The sequence below is a fragment of the Numenius arquata genome, chromosome 3, assembly GCF_964106895.1.
Source record: "Numenius arquata chromosome 3, bNumArq3.hap1.1, whole genome shotgun sequence".
Classification (NCBI taxonomy): Eukaryota; Metazoa; Chordata; class Aves; order Charadriiformes; family Scolopacidae; genus Numenius; species Numenius arquata.
Window position 1 is genome coordinate 64,833,661 of NC_133578.1, and position 17,186 is coordinate 64,850,846.

The window sequence follows — 17,186 nt, forward strand, 5'->3', positions numbered from 1 at the left end:
CACATGTAATAAAGCAGCATGGTGCTCATGATCAGACATGCTGCAAGTTGGACTGCATGTGCACGTTTCATGTACCACCATCAAAGGAGAATCCGCACTGTGCTTTCACTGCCTGGCCACATCTGGGCTGGCGTACAGTACGGAAAGTGTGAGGAAGATGCGGGATCTTGTGGGACAGGAACCCAGAACACTTCTGGCAGCTTGTATTCCACTCATTTTGAAGAAATCAATCACAAGCAGGACCCACAGGATGGAAGGTGGCTAAAACAGGTAGAAGCACTTAATGGTCTTAACATATATCTGTATATGAAACATACTGTGTTTAATATTTAGCCATGGACTGAGCAAGCCATGGTGGCCCCAGGTTGCAAGCCTGTATTCTGGTCTTCAGACCCTCAGACCTCCTTCTGACTTAACTTCATTTAATTAACTTACTTAATTAACTACATTAAACTACATTTAAATGTAGACACACAATTAAAACAACCCTCTGGATGTCCTTCACACTCAGTGGATGCAGAGAAATACAGTCAGAGCGGGATGCATTCAGCTTATTTCAGACATTTGCCTTGCGATGGGATGAATTATTCTCTAAAGGACCCTCGCAGTCTATACTGACTGTATCAGAAAGTTAGAGTCGATAACAAGCTTTTAGATGGGTGAAATTAGTCAGGATGAAACACACACTGATTTGTATCCACTGGGAAAAGTCTTGATACCAGCATGGCTCCACCTGAGTACAAATTTCCAGCCATGCAGAACCAGGGGCAGATGGAACTGCAATACAGACAAATTTCAGTGCTTGTTCAGTGGAAACTGAGAACCAAATTCAGCCCAGCTGAATGATGAATACCATGAAACAGAATATTCAATTTCAGCAAAGACATTATAGTGGAGAATCACCTTAATTATTAGTGACTATATTCAAGGCTCATCAAAATTTTTGAAAAAATTGCAGTGTCTTATTTGCTAATTGCTTTTCACTGAAATTAGTATCTCATAGGGGAAAGCACCAGCTGATCCCAGAAGGATAAAAAGATGAACTTGGTATAATCTATTCTGTGCAAATTAAACAATGTGGAAAATGGAACCTCCAGGGACAGCCTGTGTGAAGAGGTTACAAATATTGCTTTGCCCAGCAGGGATGATGTCATGCTTTCTGTCAGAATTACTGAAATACAAACATGTATTTTCTGGAACATGGGCTTAGAGATACACGGTCTTTGTACTTACAGAGTCACTTTCCCACAGAACCTCGTGAACTGCAGAGTGAACCTTCATAACACTGTAGCAGCCTACAGCTTTTTTTTCTTTTACTGTATCTTGTAAAAATCTCTCAGTTCTTCATGTTAATATCCTTCTCTATATTTTGTGACATTACATCTGAAACGCATTAAAGAATTATTCAAAATTTGGACAGACAAATGCAACAGAACAATTACATTTAAACATTTTTGATCTCAAATGTTTAACAGACCACTACAACTTCACATGTACATACCAGACAGTCCCACAAGAGTTTTTCTCTTAGATCTGTTTATGAACTTCATCATGAAAAATGCATTATATCATTTAGATTCACACTTGACTTGCTGCACAGAAATATATGTCTATAGGCATTTTGCAGATTTAACTGATTTGAGATGTAAGGGGGCGTGCACAACTTTGATTTCTTGTGTGTTGAATTAGCATCCAAGAACTTGAAATAACACAACTGGGAAAAGATTAAGACCGATTTATCAATTTCAAAAACTGACCCCACAGACCTTAACTCTAAAATTTCTTTCCCAAGAACTCACAGTATAAAATCCCTTAATAGATTTCTTTATTTTCCATCAGAGCAACACTGGGATTCAAGTCAAAGCTGTGCAGCCCAAAAGATGTCAACCAGTCCTGGGACCAGATGCCAGAAAACATGATCCATGGACAGGATCAACACAGACAGGGGTTTCCAGATCACAGCCCAGACCTCTAAATCTGCAACTGGGCAGGTAGGGAGGGAAAAAGAGGAAACTTCTGTCAGGGTAAATGTAGTAAATGTGGTTAGGGTGCAGCACTGGAAATAGATGAATTTGATGGTGGCAGTTTCCACCACGAGATTTGGTAACCACCCATGATTTTATCAGTGAATTCTGTTGATCCAGGCCAAATCTCTTCCAGCCATGATCTGACATAAATTCACATGTTATAGATATTTTCTAATCTGCCATACCTAGATAGTTCAAGATATTTTTTTGCTGATCCATTGCTATGCAACAGAGTTCTGGTAAAACAAATTATGAGGATTTTATTGTCTATCACCAAGACAGGTTAAAAAAAAAGAGAGGAAATTAGCAATTGGCAAAGCTGCAAACTTATTGTGTCTTCTGCAATGCTAATTTCCACTGAGCTTTTGCTTCTTGAAGACAATCTGGAGTGCCTTTAGCATGGTGAAACAACATCCTGAGAGAGGCAATAAATGCAATCCTAATCATTCCATGTTTTGGGTTCTGTGGTCATAAGCAGCTTCCCTCACCTTAGACTGGTAAATCAAAGTGAGATTGGAGGGCCACCCACATTTCTATTGAAAACCCCAAAGCGACCCAACAATTAGCTTGTATCTTGGTGGAAGGAGAGGATCTACCAGCTCTACTGCACCTGGTTCCTACAGGCCAAATCAGTTTTATATCTCACAAAGCAAGATATGAACACAACAACCATATCATTTAGAAGCTTATTTTTATTTCAGTGACTACTTTGTGACCTGCTACAATTTGTACTTGGTAAAAAATTAATCTATCCTTGTTAGAAGTCCATTGCCTTGGTAGACCCTTTTTTTACTACTTTGTCCTTGCCTGAATTTGTGATGACCCACTCATTGAACAGCCCATACAATGTTGTATAGCAAAATATGTGCCTCAAAATACATTCCATCTCATGGGGATGATACACTGTTGTCACACAAGTCAGTGATGAAGCTTCCATTATTTTATCTATATCCTTAATTCTAAAGAAAGTGGAAGAGACCAAAGGCTGATGCAGGAAAAAATGTTCTTTGTTCCCAAACTCAAGTAAATACATATATAAAGAAGATATTAATGCTGTACTCTCCCAACAATCTAGTTGCTGGCTGATGGAATACACCTTTGTCCTTATCAGACACAACTGTAATACCCTTTGCCCATCAGTGGTTTAAAAGACATGAAAAAGGAGACAGCTGTGAATTATCCCTCACAGACTGTGATGAAGAGGAGATCACGGGTTAAAGTGGCACAGACATCTCTACACGCAGAAAGGATTTCCAATTTGGAAACTACTATCACACTACAGGCTGCAGCAAATGTAAGTATCTTATCCCGTTTATGCTCTCTAACAATCTGAAATCCCTGAATAAGCATTCCTCCTTTTTGCAGCACAAGTCCAATGATGAGAATGTCAGATGAAGAATATAGAGTTTGACTGGCACTGTCAGGCTCCTGGAGGAGTCCAAAGATGAACAGAAGAAAGCTCTGAAGTCAACTCTTGGATAGTGATGAGAAGTTGGACACTTCAAAGCTCACACAGCTGTAGAAAGAATGTTTACAAATTAAGGCTGACTAAGGTCAAGGACACCTGCTAGTGAAAAAATGTGTAGTTTTTGTTACTAGCCAAATATGAGAAATCTAGTGGAGCCTCCCTGCTGTGCTTATGAAGTCACACAATGTTCTCCATTCTGATCATTCGTGCAAAATTAACTTAGTTCTGTTCTGCTTCCTGCTGTCCCCTGACAGATCATAAAAAATTTGCTAATAGTTACTTAAATAACATCCATTTTTCTAAGGGTGATAAAAATTTTGTTTACCCTCTGCAACTGCCAAGGTGTTTTAGTTGGATTTGGATAAATGCTTGTTTGCAACATTAGCGATTCCATTGGGGGAATCCAGCCTGGAAAATTGCTAATTGCATTTTTCCCTCCAAGTCACAAACCACTCCTAGTGCTTTTATGTGGTTTTTCCACTCAGCATTGTCACTTCAGCAACACAGCACTCAAAGACTTTTACCTATTTAAATAATAAACCATAGCCTAGATACTGGAGTACTTCTCTTACACTGATGTAATTACAACTCTAACGCAACAGAACTTGTTTCTTCAATCTCTAGGCTTAAAAAGATAAAAGCAGATGAGCCAATTGCAATGGGATAAGAAGGGTACAAACTTGCAGTGCAGTCTGTGGTAATTGGCTATGTGCATAGTCTCACCTCTAAAGTAACTTTCCCAACTTATTTTCTTTGGGTCCCTTAGGTATGCATGTGTTACCACATATCCCATTGAAAAAGAACAGATAGTTCTGGTTCTTCTTTAAAACATCAGGGAGACTTCACCTTGGTGAGTTTTTCCAGTGGTTTTGACTTGATTCCCAAGGGTAGAGTCCTCTTGAACCAAATTTATTTTCTCTGTGTTGTCATTCAGAGACGTTCTCTTCAATCCACCACCTAGAAGGAGATCCCTGAGTCTTATTTGCAGCATACTTCTCATTCCTCAAGTAATTCTTGCAACTCTTCACAGGAACCTTCTCCAATTTTTCAGCATCAATCCTCAGGTACAGACTTCAGAAATGGAGACTGCTGCCAACTGAAAGTCTGACCACTTTTTAGTGTTATGAGTTGAGTATGAAAAATGGAGACAACCCAAAATTACTAGACACTTTTGAAAACATTAACCATAGTGACTGATTCTCTTTCAATATTCACTAGTGTGCATTACTAATACCTCACCTAAAGTCATTAGCTATACCAGTTTCAGTGAAAGGAAAATCAGATCTTCAAGGTCTGGCCTTAACCTCTTCATGCCAAGAAATCGCAGTCAGTTAAAAAAGTTGACACACATTGGAGTTTAAAAAAAGGAATAAGAAAGAGGAACTCCCTTGCCCTTCCTGTTTCAGTTTACTTTAACTAGTGACCATAGTGCAAATAAACTAAATAAGCGGCAAAAACAAATATTCATTCCCCTCTCACCCAAACAACTGTTGTGTTCTCAGGGTTTGCAAAGAAAAGGAATATATGTTATTAGCCCAGTTGACACAGCTGTAGAGACACAGACAGGCTTTTGGACATGTGAGCTGTTTGTTCTTTATGAAAGCTGGAAAGGCTGTGTTAATCCCCTTCTGCCTTCTGCATTTGTAAGGGGATGTGGATTCCCTGTGTTAATAACTAACAACTATTATGAGCCTTTTTCTGCTTAAATGCAGAGTGATTGTGCAGCTGCCAAATGTGATATCTGAAGTGGAAATTTAGGGGGGATTCTGGACTGCAAAGAGCGTCTGCAGGAGGGGAAAGAGACAGGAGTCTGCACTTTGAGCCAAGGTATTTGATGATAAATCAGTGCATTATCAAAAGAAGTGGGTGATTTGATTTGAGCCGGATGAGGAATGCAGTGACCATCCTGGGAGGGGACTGGTACCACAACAGCCAGTCTGTCCATAACGTCTTAAAATTCAAGTTGCAAAGTACTTACTGGAAGAGGTGAGGCATCAGCCATAAAGAGCTATTTAGACTGTCTCCGTTTAACCTGGTTTTGCCTTGGCTGTGGCTCCTGGGAGAGCATCCCAGTTCCTTCGGATCCAGTTGCACCCTAACCCCCTGGGAAACCTAGGTGGAGGCAGGCACTGTTCCCTGCCCAACATCCCTGACTGGTCATACAGCACACCAACACACAGCCAGGACACCAGCATCCTAAAACAACCCACAAAGCAGACATGCTGAACAGCTGCTGTTCAGAACATGTTCAGAACATGACTGCCGTTACAGATCTTCCGGGAGCCCTTCAAGCATATTGACATTAAAATGTCATATTGGCCAGGCACAGAGCCAAAGGCAAAGCAGGTTTTTTTTCAGGATGAGTGAGATTTGAACCCCAGAGTTCAATTTGGTGATGTTGTGACTCTTTCTAGCTTTCTAAATCATAAAAAACAGTGACCCTTTAGCTAGTAAACTCACCAGTGCATGGACCAGTTGACTGTCAGGTAGTTAAGCAATGTCATTTCTCACGATTTACAAGTGCATCAGTGACCAAGATTTCTAACATCAGGTCTGTGCTCAGTACATAGTTACATGCTAGAAGATGAAAACACATGGCATTTTTTACCACATTACACATCTGGAATTTCAAAGTTAACCTACATTTGGAGACTCTGAACTGAAAAATAAACAAAATCTAATCAACTGTGGCTTCATGTAGCTGTGGAAACAACTACGGCTTGAGAGCAGCTGTGCTTGTTATTTCAGTGCTTTCTGATATGCTACAGTAAGTTACGTCTCAGTTACAAGGAAGTTACTTCTCTCTTACATCAGTCAGGATAATCTTCTGCACCTTGTCTTTGTTGAATTATTCGCGGTGCATCACAGAGCTGCCAACCTGAGAAGTCCCTACACCCTCAGCATCAAACTCAACTAATGGCGGTGTCCTGCAAATGCTTGCAGAGCAATCAGTGGGTGACCCGCCACTCTGACCTCAGCACTCTCACAGGCTGAGGAGACTTCACTGGGTGCTATCTGCAAATCAGTGTTGCAGCCCCTCTCTTGCAGGGATGTCCTAGCACATCTCACCACCCCTTATCGTGTGACAGTGCTGTGCTAACATACATCAGGAAAAATTATACCTCACTGGAAAGTATTGTCCTGAAATAGTATCAAAACTTTGTCATGCATTTTGCAATTGCTTTAAAGTACCTCGTCCCATTTAGAGCCTGATCTAAAGCTGATAAAATCAGTGAACGGATAGAATTTGGCAGAAAGGGGCTTTGGATCTGACAGTTGTGGCTGCCTTACTGCTGGCCACATTGCTGTAGAGATGCATGGTATTCAAGAGAGAAAGAGATTTGTGGAAAGTTTAAATGTGGAAGGAAGGAAGGAAGGAAGGAAGGAAGGAAGGAAGGAAGGAAGGAGGGAGGAAGGAAGGAAGGAAGGAAGGTTGGTTTCCAAAGCAGCTTTCTGACTTAGTATTTTAACAATATAAAGGCAACCAGCTCTCTTCAAAAATAGCGTTTGTTCCTAGGAGCCTAACTTGTGCTTTCTAATATGCTGAGGAAACAAATCTGTTTCAAGAAGAGAGCTGAGATCTGAAAGGCCTTGAAGAGGGATTTTCTCAGGGAAACAATAGGAACTGACTGCAGCAGTGGCTCCATAATTTTTCCATTTTTGCCCTTTGGGATTTCGCGAGCTGTGAATTAAACCCCCTCTTTAGGAGCCCACACTGTGTAACAGGGCCTGCAGACCTCACAGAAAGAGACACCCGTTAAGTTAGCACTTTACCATTTATCACTCACTGAGTAGGCTATGGAGGTTACCCCAGTTTACTGAGGCCTCATGAAGGGGTCTCCAGCACACTTGGTCTCTACCCCAGGACTGTGTTTATGTAGTAATTATAGCCATGACAGCTAATTGAGTTTTTCCAATCAATCATGCTGGAAGTTTTGTTTGTTTTCCTGTGCTAGGGAACAGGAAGGTTTTACCCTTTTCTAAACAGTGAGAAAGAAATGAAGGATATTTTTCAGGCGCAAGTTGAAAATTATTATTTGAGAGGAGTTAAATTAGGGAAAATCTTTACTTTAAGTGAGAGTCTGTATGTAATGACATTGAGTATTGTCTGCACTTTATAGTCAATCAAAAGAATTTCATAACAGAAGTCAGCTCCCCTTCAGTTGATACATAAAGAGGTAAAATAGATGTTACAAAGTCACTCCAAAAGCTGGAAATAATTGTCGGGTCTCTTGAATACTGTTCTCTAACGATTATTAGACCATCCAAGCTCCAGCATCAGACATGAGGCATGCAGCTGATTGCAGCCAGGAGTATCCAGGTTTGGTTGCTGCAATAGAGAGAAGAAGGAATCTTCCTGTTCAGAGAAATCACACCAGCAAGGACAGGAGCCCCTGAGATAAGGAGCTGTGTTTTGCCCTTCCTCTGTGCCTTTGCCAAGTTAATTAGTGATTCTGATGGCCCACTAAAGAAAAGCTGTCACAAGGCTGAGGCATGCTCCAAGCCTACACATACACAACTCAGAGGATTAGTCACTATTCTGGGTTATTGTCCATGGGACAAGGCAAATATTTCAGCTCATTGCTTCACTGTGGAGTCACACTTCTCTTTTCATGCAAATACTAGCACAGACCACGTCAATTTTCTGTTGTGACAGTTTATACTAATTTTTCTTATGTTTCTCTATTTAGTGCCAAAATTTCTTACTACATGACATTAAGGTTTCAAAAAAGGTTCCTATCTTCCTTTATGACTCAGTAAGAAATAAAAAGACACCGTATATCCCAAAAGGCTGCTTGCCACTGTTCTGTGCACAACAGACTTGCTCTGAGCTTGGTAAATATGTCAGGACTTATGCTGATACAGTTCCTCCTACCTTAGGGGATGGGAATGAACTAAATCATCTGGTTTCCACTTTTCTGTATTAGCAGATCACTGAACAAATAACCATGAGAGTGCACCTCCTGTAGAGCAAACTTAGGCCCAGTAACAGCAAGGTTGTCTGGCCTTTCGCAGGCCACGTAGAAACCATTTATACTCCCATTTGCCAAGGTATCATGAACAACAGCTGTAAATCATCTGTACAAGACAGCCCATCAAAATGTCTTCCCACCTTATTGTAGGCATTTAAAATAAAACTGTGTATATAGGTGATCCAAAGGTTTATCATAAAGAAAGCTACAACCTGGAAATGTCCCGTTATATGAGAAGCAAGTTTGCAGCCAGTAAGCAGTGTTTGGAGAACATTGGACACCAAGTCCTATCCCTTTTGCCCTGGGAACTGCTCAAAGGGTTCTTTACTGCAGTTCATCAGAATTATTTGAATTTAAAACTTATATTAAAAATCCATTGCTTTCTGGTGTGTTAAATGTCTGTCTTGTCTTTCAGTATAGCAAATGTTGGCTTCCCAGGACATTAAACATTAAAAAAACCCCAAAATGCTCTATAAGGAAGACAGATTGCTAGAGGGTTTGGATTGCTTATGGTCCAGTGATTAAAAACATAAATTCAGTACTGCATTGATCATGATTTGTTCACTCTTTTTGCCAAAATCTCTATTTAATGTGAACTCTTCTCTGCATGTGCTGTACATCTACCACTGAGATGCAAACAGAAAAGCTGGAGACACAAAAGTGACTGAAACAAAATCCAAGACCTCAGCTATGCTCAGATCCAAACTCGTGCTTCAATCTATTAATAACGCAGAAAATACAAGTTACTTGAAATGTGCACAGAGTTTATATTTAATCCTTTCTTTCCTAATCCTCACTGAGCACAATAATAAGGGTGATCCCCTGTAGGCAGGCAGGCAGCAGAGCCTTTGATGGCAAATGAGTTATAAATCAACAGCAAGTCAAAGATGTTAAGGTTGTATCTTCCCTAGGACAAAAAGATATATTTTTAACTTGAATTAGCTACCACGGTGCTTAGCCCTAATGAAGACAAAGTAGTTGATAGCTTTCACAGGGGTTAGTGGGTCAAAGTAAACCCTGGGGTTGCCCTAGGCTTTAATCAGATCTGCCAACATCTATCAGAATTAAACTTTCTTCCCTAAGATTTTACCTCATCTTAGTATACTAAGTCTTCTGTCTTGATTTAAAAATACCATCTCTCCCCCTAGTGAAAATGAAGTCTTAAGGGTAAGAATAACAGGAGGTGTGTTGACACTTCAAGTGGAGGGTAGGAAGGAGAGGGAGAAACAACGGGAAAACAAGATGGGAAAGGGAGTGGTTTATTGACATCAGGGGATAAGAAAAAAAAAAAAAAAAAGATAAAGGCGATTTAAAATATTAGATATAAGCAAGGAAGAATAGGTAAAGATTTAGTTGTCTGTGAAATACTTCCATATATCAATATTGTAGGATCAAAGAAAATTCAATAAAGCATATAACAAAACTTTTCTGTAAACTTTGCTCTATTCCTTTCCTGACCAATAGACATACATATAGACAGACAGAAAGACTAATTCAAATAAATATTGTCTTCCTAAGGGAAGAGATAAGAGGAGAAATTAGTGTGCATTTGACCACATCATATTATCCTTCTGCTCCTAACTGCTCTGTTAGGGCAGTCAGGGGAACCTCCACTGTGGACGCTCTCAGGTATGGCAACCATCTTCTGCTTATTTGGTTGTTTTTTCAGATTATACTTTTTTCTTCATAACCCCTTGCCACAAGCAGAAAATTTTGGAGAAACTGAATAGAAGTTTTTACTAAAACACACTGTTTGTTTTGTTAGAGAAAACACCCCCAAAGAATAACATTTAAATCATACATATTCACAAGGACTGTTTCAGGCCTCTGAAAGCTTAACATTTGAAACAGGGTAAAAGAAAAGGGGCCAAATCAACTTTCTTTGTGATAGTGTCCTTCTCTTTGCTAGGCTGCCCTTGTCCACTAGCATTCTCTTGTTTCCACATCATTTCACTGTGATGATTGTGTCAGGAATTGGGGGAAATGATATATTAAATCTGAGACCTCCACTTGCTCCTGGCTGGTCCACCTCAGCACTGCAAGCACAGATTTTTCATGGGAATATTGATATTAGTTGTATTCCAGGGCAGAGCTGAAACAAATGACACGCCATGTCAGTACTAACTTGGTCTAAACAGGCTTCAGTGGCAGCTAACAAATTCAGATGGGAAGGAAGGCTGGTCTTTGAGTGATTATAAGCTGGTGTAAAGACCGAAGAGCATCTTACCCTAGGACAATGAATGGATATTGTTTGCACTTTGAGTTGGTTTCTCATTCAGCAATAAGAAAGTCACATAGATCCACAGTTAGTTTGGAAATTATCATCTTGCTTTCACAGCAGTCTAGGGTTAGTCAGTAAGATAGGATGAGTGAAGAGTGGGTGATTCAGTCAATCAGAAATCAGGGAAAGTATTGGCTGTAGAGTCTCCATCAGCTCTTGACTGGCTGGATCTCCAAAGCTTCTCAAGAGTTCACATTTACTGAAGGAAAATTAATTTCTGCTGGTTCTCAGAACAGAAAATTGTAGGCCACATATAGGGGAGCTATTTCTGTTGTAAAGAGCAGAGAGGCAAAGGCTTTTACAGAGGAAGTGCTACAAATTTAACATCCTCTTCACAGTTATACATGCAACATGTTCACTGCCTGTAAATGTCACTGTGCACCAATCTTCACCTTGCTATGTGAGCAGTGTAAGGTATGGCACAGCTGGACTTCCAACATGGGTGTGTCAAAGCTCCAGACAAGCACACACCTTCTGTTTCCTTTTAGGACATCTCAAGTGCAGCACTGGGTCACAAAGGAAAAGGTGAATGTTGCAAGCTAAGATCTGCAGAACTCAAGAACATTGCAGACTGACAACCAAGTGAAAATTCAAATGGACTTTACCAGGGATTTGGATGTGTCTTGTGTCCATATTGAGACCAAAAGACCTCCCCTATCCCAGGAAGAAAATAAAAAGTCTGCATGCAGATGGAGTGCACAAGGCCAAGCAGATGCCTCTAGATGATCTTCTTGTTTCTTTCATTTTTTCTTGTATTATCTGTTTCATTTGCAGGCTTACTGTGAGTACATGATGTTCTTCACTTTTTTGTTAGGTTCTCATGGCAGTAACAGAGTTCACATTTCCTCTTCCAGGAACTATCCTTCAAAACAAGTATTCTGGAACTTCCTGTGCTCCGGAGCCACTTCAGGAATGATCAGTGCATGCTAACAGGTAAATGTGGCACTACATGAAAGAAATTTTTAATGTACTGGCAATAATAAGACCATCTGACATAGGAACTATGAAAACCCTGCAGCAGAATTGGTTGGATCTCAGAGCGTTTATGCAGCAGTAAATATAAGTTTTCATTACCGTTGAAGGTTTCATAAGCTTCATTCATCAGTTAGCTTACTGATCATAACCCTTCAGAGCTGGATAATATCCAATTCTTTGTCTAATCAAAATCTCTTCCTATCATGTCATTGTTGACACTCAAGAGTTATATTAGCTTAGACATCATATGGAAAAAAATTTAATGATCCATAACTGGATGATTAAGTCTAGCCTATAAACACTGATGTTAATTACTACCAGGCTGCCATGTTCTTGTTTGAAGTCTGATGGCTAAAACCTTGTTTTCCCTTTACAAAAACAAAAAACCAATCTTAATTTCCTGGAATAACATGGAATAAATTCCTGTTCTATCCAACACAATTTGGGCATTGTAGCTTCCTCAGTTACAAGCTCAGTTTCTTGGAAAATGTGCTGTTCATATGGCTCCACTTAATAAGGAGGAATTAATTTTCCTCTTCATTGACTGTTTGGAGTCTTTGCAATTCCAGAGAGACCATCTGAGTCCTTTATATTCTTTCCCTAAAGTTGTGCAACATAATCATTCCTACTAAGTGCTCTGATATTCCTTTAAAATGCTTGTGGGTATTTTGTCATGGGTTGTGTACATAATAATGCAGAGTAATCCTCTTCTCTAGATACATGCACGGAAAGAATGAGATCTTTATAAATTAGTAACGAATACAAAGTAGTCCAAAGAAAATGGCTATATCTGAGACCAGTATTCTAGAAACTTCTGAAACAAAATATTACGCAGATTGGAGAAGTAATAATAAGATGTTGATGTAGTATTAAAAGTAGAATTGGAAATAAACTAGGCTAATCATACATACCTGAGAACCCTCTGAAGTCTTATTTAAATTAATTAAGACATGGTTACAAAGGAAGTACAAATGCAACTAGTTATGTCTCCTAGATCTAGTTTTTTTGTCCACTCTTGGCTTCTCACATTTCCCTACACAAGGATCCAAAAAAGGCACTGTACAAGTGAAGGAGTCCACCACGTGTGATCTATTATAGATATGACACAATATCGTCTCCTCTTTGTGGTGCAGCAGTTCCTGCAAAGGCAATTAGGACATACCCCCAGGACTTCAATGAGGGGGGCGGGTGGGTATTGACCGGCGTGAAACCATTCCTGAATGCTAGCATGGAGGACTTGTTCCTGACTTGGTCCTTACACACTTGTGATTCTCATTTCAGCCAAGGTACATAAAACCCATATGTGACTGGAGTAATCTCCAACTGACCACTAGCAAACTGGCAAACAGGTGAATCCAGGGAAGAAACACCATTCATAGTTCAGCAGGCATTATTTAGGAAAATCATTGTCTCCAGAACAACACATCTAGGAGTATCAGATGCTGTCCAGCAAAGGTACACCCTGGTAGGACTATTAAGTCAGGGAGTGAGCGGTTGTCCTGTGCTGTATTCATTCCAAGCACACACACTTTTCCTTTTATTTCAGGCATAGACTGCACTCATAATTCACAACATAATGAAAATTAAGTATTTCCTGACTGGCCAAAGTAGATTGGAAGCAAATACTTTTGACTGTGATATGTATTTCACATTATAATGCCCCAGTGGTGTAGTCTTTTTCTACTTTATTGGTTAAGTAAACTCTTTCTTCTACAGAAAGAAGACATTAATCATTACATTTTGCCTTAAAAAGATAAGTTTCTTTCTATTTTAGGTTCTTTACCTACCAGGCAAAAGAAAAGTGTCCTAATTAATCAAATCCATTAAGAAGGGTTAATTGTCTTTTTCTGAGCAATCCAAGGACCAGAATTAACTCTGAGCTATTTTCTCTTCTTCTGCTCTGCCATGCATAATGTTCATAGAGTATCCAATATATGTAGGTGCCATTCTAACTTTCTAATGATCCTCTGCTAAGCTGTGAATTTATGTTTCTTCTTCGTGTCTCAAGAGGCAATATACTCAAAAGCATCTGGAATGCCTCAGTGCTGCCCACCTGTAACTCCTGACTGTCCCATGCCTGCTGTGTTCAGACAAGAAGCCAGAGAGAAAGAGTTCTGCACAACGAATCCCTGCCATACAGGGTTAATTTGAAAAATGCTTCATAAGTTGATCAAAAGCTGAAAACCATTAAGAGCAATTTGTTCTTTTCAACAGAAATAAGCTTATGAGCATTTTTGCTTTGATGGTTTCCATTAGCCAGAAAACTTGGTCCTGCAGCAAGTCCCTCTCCTAATGCAGTCCTTTTATATACAGGGCCTCAGTCAGACAATAGAGCAGGATCTGGTTGGTTTCCAAGCTCTGTAACATGAACTGATGGAAGAGAGAGATTGGACCTGATGTATACCATTATTCATAAAAACAAATGCCCCGTTGGCAGCACAGTGGAAAGGGATGCTGTGTGCGTATCACCGATGTGGATGTGGGAATGGGTGAAGACAGACATGAGTTACCCTGCCCATGACCAAAGTTGGTCAGATGTAAACCAAACCCAGTCTGGAAGTTTTATAGCTACCTTCATGCAGACTTTGTGCCCTGGATAATATATCCTGCCTCTCAGAAAGGCTTATTACCTCGCAAGCAGTTCCCACTACACAACACCCACATCAGAACCCTTAGCGCTCAGAGCACCCGTGCAGGAGTTCAGGTCTGCCTTTAGAAATGACCACTGTCTGCAAGCAAGAGAAGGAAAATTAAGAGATGCAATTATGTTATTTTTTTTTAGATATTTAAGACATGTAAAAATCAAGGAGCAGGAACATATATCTGGTAGACTGCTGAGGTCAGACAGTTTTATTGCAAGATCAGAATCACCTTTATAAAAATATACATCTTCCTCTTTTTTCCTCATTTCTTGGGCTGTAAGATCTTCCAAAGTGTCTCTGCTCAGATTGTAAGAACTTCTTTTAATTCCCAAGCTAAATGGGTGCATGGGCTATTTATATCCCATTGCTTCTTACAGGCCATTTTAATTCTTGTGTGTTTGGATTCAACTGGTTCTGTTCATGAATTCCTGCCAATACCTAATTCAAAGATGGTGATTCTTCCTGCTCAGTTGCCAACACCCATAAAGAACTAAAAGATAGACCCTACCCTAACACATTAACAAATTTAGCCTAAAGGCAGATGACAGACATGGACAGTTGGGAGAGGGTAAAGAAACCATGGGCAGCATCAGGAAGCATGATAGCCACCAGCAGTCTACTCATGGATGAATTTTTGTAATGACCAGATCTGACAAAGAATTTGAAACAGGGAAAATAATCAGCCATGTGAGTATTTGGAAACATCTCAGCCAAGGGCAAAAAACATGAAACAGCAGACCACATCTGTATTTGAAAATCAAATGATCTGGACCTACTGGCCGAGTGAATACCCTGGGTTTGCTGGACAAAAAAGCTGACTTCTCAAGGAAAAGAAATTGTACACAATGAGAGGTGGTATAGGACATTCAAAGTAAAAGCTGGAGGAGAGAAGAGGGAATCAGTGGGAGGAGACTGCAATTGCCTCTGATAATGTGGGGTCAAAGAAGATGGGAATGTTAGAAAAGGACTGCAGAGCTTTAAACATCCAGCGGCACCCTATGGCTTCATCATAGAGCAGATGCCCCCCACCCAGCTTACCAGGCCTGAGCTGGGGATCCACCAGGATTTAGTGAGAAAAACATCACTTACTAAATCAATAACAATGCTTTTGGTTGTGTGTATGTTTCTTGGGAGGTCTCACTGTGGACACAGGCTAGGCTCAATCCTGCTTAGCTTCTGAAGCCTGACACAAGTCAGTCCTGCTATGAAATGTCTGCAAAACTAATTATTTCTTTTGTCTGGTTCTGAGTTATTTTGTCTCTCAGTTATTGGAGTTTGTTTTAAAATAAAAGCGATTTATCTAAGTGACTGCTGTGACTATAGTCTGATCTTCCCATTATTTCTACGCCCTCTGGTTCAGTTAGTGGTGAAATTTCCTCCTGCTTTATAAATCAATAAATTATTTAGACAAGATATCACTTTGAACTGCCAGCATTTGACTATCAGAAGCATAATAGACAGCCCAGAGATAAGCAGAATACTCCTTTACTTGCTTGCCTTTCTAACAGGCAAGGGTAAAATCACACCATTTCTGTCAAATGAATTAGTCTGAGTAGAAGTCATCCTTTCTTTAACTAGCTGGAGAGGCAAAATTTGCATTGCCCTGTAACATGCTTCTCAGAACTGGCAGAGGAAATCATTCTTTTCACCAGGGATTCCAGGGCTTTGGACAGAGTAGCTTGAATATGACTAAAAAGGTTGCAAAATCTTTAAACAGTGTCCCACGAAGCATATAACGTACCCTCTCCTTGCATCTAGTATAGCAATTAATGCCAATAAGTATAAACTAATTTTTAACATCTGTGTTAAGTGAGGGCAGCAGTAAAGCTGTGTTTGTTCTCCTGTAATTTCAGAGGATAAAGCTGTACTTCAGCTTCAAACACCCTGGAAGAACAGAAAAACACCCAGAAGAACACTGGAATCAAGAGACAAAACAAGATTTTACACTAGTGCTTTTTATTATGGCTCCATCTTAATAGACCTTTTGCAAGTATTAAAAGGGCTTTAAATCTTCATGTCAGTGACATATCTCTGCCTCACTGAAATGGTAGGTCAGGACAAAAAAAAAAAGAAAAAAATAGTCTTTATCAGCGAACAAGGGATTAGTGGTTTCAGATCACTGCCTAGCAGGCCGTGTAGCTACCAAGGCTCAGTAAATTGGTCTGCAGTGATCCATTGCTCATTTTCCACAATGGCAAATTTCATAAGCATAATGTTCATTGATGTAACCACCTAAGCAATGTCACCTCTCCAATCTATACTTTGCTCTAGGGGTGATACTGGGCACCTTTGCGCAGCACAACAGCTGTCAGCTACCACGCACTGTGACTGCTCTCCGCTTAGGAGAACAGCAGTATAGTATAAGCAACAAGGCTCTGGTTTGGAGGAAGACTGGAGTTTTCCCTTAAATCTATGCTTCGTAAGGTATGTCCCATTCTGCTCGAGAAAGGTGGACTCCAAAAGTCCAACTCTTGAAATTAGGAGAAGATGGTTGTGAGGTTTGTGACTGTCATTTCCAAAATGAATCCGCACTGAGAGAGAGCAAAGAAACTCATGTATGGAGACAAGAGGCAGTGGTGCACTGAAGATCCACTACCAGTTTTTCAACTACTGTTTGCTTCACAGCATCATGTCAGCATCCAGATCTTCCAGCTGGATCCTCCTCAGTTTCTAAAGAACAGCAGAGCCATCTCTGCCAAATGAATTGTCTTTTTCTTCCCCACAACAGGCAAAAGCATCTCTACCAAATCTTTCTTCATGTTTGTAGAACTACATAATGATTAATTTCTGGGCAGGACATTATTGTCTGAGCCAGAATAT